Here is a 2545-nt window from a genome sequence, read left to right as displayed (position 1 = left end):
AATGAAGACGTGGGATTCACTTTTCCCAATCTGTACCCAAAGGCCAAAGGAGAAGTAGCAGATGCTGTTGTTGTCACACACATGTCCCCTTGGCCTACCATGGGATTCACCTGTGGGTTCCGCAGACACTTCTCACAGTGTCACCTGCTTCCTAACTCGGACACCTGCCAGAAGGGCTTTCTCTGGCTGCAGGAGCATCCTTGACCCATGGAGCCAAGGGTTCCAGGAGCACCTCCAGGGAACCCCTTCACCAAGGAGCCACAGAAGTTGGTGTATAAGGTTCCCATCTTCCTCACCTCTCGGTAGGACAATTACAAGGTATTTCTACACCATCGGTCAGGGGATCCACAATGAGACTGAGCCCCAGTTGCCCACAGTGGTAACTGGCTCATGAGTGTACCTTTTCCTCTCTTTCCTTCCTTTCCTGTCTTCTGTCCCCACTGCCTCACTGTGCTTCCTGAGATCATGACTCAAATAAACCACTGCATCCATGTTTCTGGATCAGGGTCTGTGTTGACGAAACCCAACCACAGCAAGGATGGAAGAGTCTCCCGTCAAAGACCTATTTCCTAATCTCTCATCATTCTCCAGCAATTCTACTTCTGCCTACTCAGACTCACAGCACAAAACAGACAGTGTGGGCACAAAATTAATCAAAGAATCAGCAGCACCTTCCTTTCAGCGGGAACCGCCATGTTCTAGTAATTCACCAAAATGACCAACACAAGGAGAAAGAGGAGAAGGACCCTCTATGTGTTCTCTAGGCCTTTTAGAAAACGTGGAGTTGTTCCTTTGACCACATACATGCAAGTCTACAAGAATGATGTTGTAGACATCAAGGGAACAGGCGCTGTTCAAACAGGAATGCCCCACAAATGTTACCATGCGAAATAGGAAGAGTCCATGATGTTACCCAGCATGCTGTTGGCAGTGTAGTCATCAAACGAGGTAAGGGCAAGAGTCTTGCCCAGAGAATTAATGTGTGTTTTGCACATGAAGCATATTAAGCACTCTAAGACTGAGATAGCTCCCTGAAACATGTGAGGGAAAATGATCGGAAAAAGAAGGAAGCCAAAGAGAAAGTACGTGGATCAACTGAACCACCAGCCTGCTCTTCCAGAGAAGGAAACTTCGTGAGAACTGGTGAAAAGGAGCCTGAGCTGCTGGAACCCATTCTCTATGAATTCAAGGCATCACAGGCGTAAAATAAATAAACAAACAAATAAATAACAGGCCTCTGGATTGTAAAAAATAAAGTAACTAACATTTATGTGCTAAGCACTTTCCTATACTGAACCTCACTATTTAATTCTCAGAATAAATGTTTGAGGTTGATATCATCATCCCCATTTCGTGGATGACGAAACCGAGGCTCAGAGAGGCATCTCTTCCAGGCGCTGAGGCCTCTGGCCATGTAGTACCAGCTCCCCCACACTCGTGGGGAGGCTTCTGGCTTCTTGTCAAACCACCTTGACTTTGCGGCCATTGCTACTGGTGTGAGCCGGCCTCCCCCTTAGACATCTCGGTGCCTCTCTTTCTTCCCAGCCTGTAATTTAGGATTTCTCAACTGTCCCTTTATGTCCACCGTCATGCCTCACACACAGTTCATTCACATTCAGCAAATGTCCAGCGGCTCCTAAGTGGTGGGATTGTTGGAAGCTCGGGGAATATGACGGTGGAGAAGACAGATCGGGTTCCTGCTCTCAGAGAGCGTATTTTCTGGTGAGGAGAGAGGAACAATAAGCAAGACAAATGTTGGTTAGTGATAGCGCTGCTCGGAGAACCAGAAGAGGGCGAGGGGATTGAGGAGGACTGAGTGGCCATTTTTCACTGAGAGACCAGAGAAGGCTTCTGCTCTGAGGGTCACTTTTAAGCTAGGAGCTAGATAACAAGAAGGTGCCAGCCATCAAAAGCTATGGGGGGAGAACATTCCACGCAGAGAGAGCACACAAGGAAGGCCCTAAAGAGAATACTGGCTTGAGGAGATAAAACCAGGAGGGTGTTGACAATGACACTCGCCTTCAGGTGGTACACATTTATTACAGGCAGGCCACACTGGGTCCTGTGCTTTGAGGAGTCAAAACAAAGAGGGTGGGCTCCCAGCTTGATCTCCCTCACAACCCCTCCTCACGCCCCTCCTATTTTAGCTCATTTCCTCTCAACACTGCTTGGACTCTGGAATCTGCGCCCACTCTCAACCTTGGTGAAATGAACTGCTTCTTCAAGACCCCACTGTGGCACTCTAGCACGTCCACCACATGGTACTGGAATTCTGCCTCAGCTCTCTGCCTCCCCCCTAGACTAGGGGCTCCAACGGAGCTGGAATCTCGCTCACTCTCTCTCCCTCTCTCTCTCTTTCCTTCTCTCTCTCCTCCCCTCTGGCCTTCAGGAAAGTGTAGGACACACAGTAGATGTGCTAAGCATGCTCCCTTAGCACTTAGCAACAGTTCCAGTGAAGTATTTAACACATTGCTACTTCTTAACATGTCTACCTTCCCCTCCAACTGTACACCAAGGGCGGCAAATTCAGATGCCCACACGGACC

The 2545-nt window shown here is 48.7% G+C and overlaps 1 pseudogene; it reads left to right on the top strand.

The window, feature by feature from the left end:
- Positions 1-714: 714 nt before the first annotated feature.
- LOC124230546 (60S ribosomal protein L21-like) lies at positions 715-1205 on the top strand (annotated as a pseudogene).
- The last annotated feature ends 1340 nt before the right edge of the window (positions 1206-2545 follow it).

The sequence above is a fragment of the Equus quagga genome, chromosome 19 (assembly GCF_021613505.1).
Source record: "Equus quagga isolate Etosha38 chromosome 19, UCLA_HA_Equagga_1.0, whole genome shotgun sequence".
NCBI classification, from domain to species: Eukaryota; Metazoa; Chordata; class Mammalia; order Perissodactyla; family Equidae; genus Equus; species Equus quagga.
This window is presented reverse-complemented; position numbering and strand designations above follow the sequence as displayed.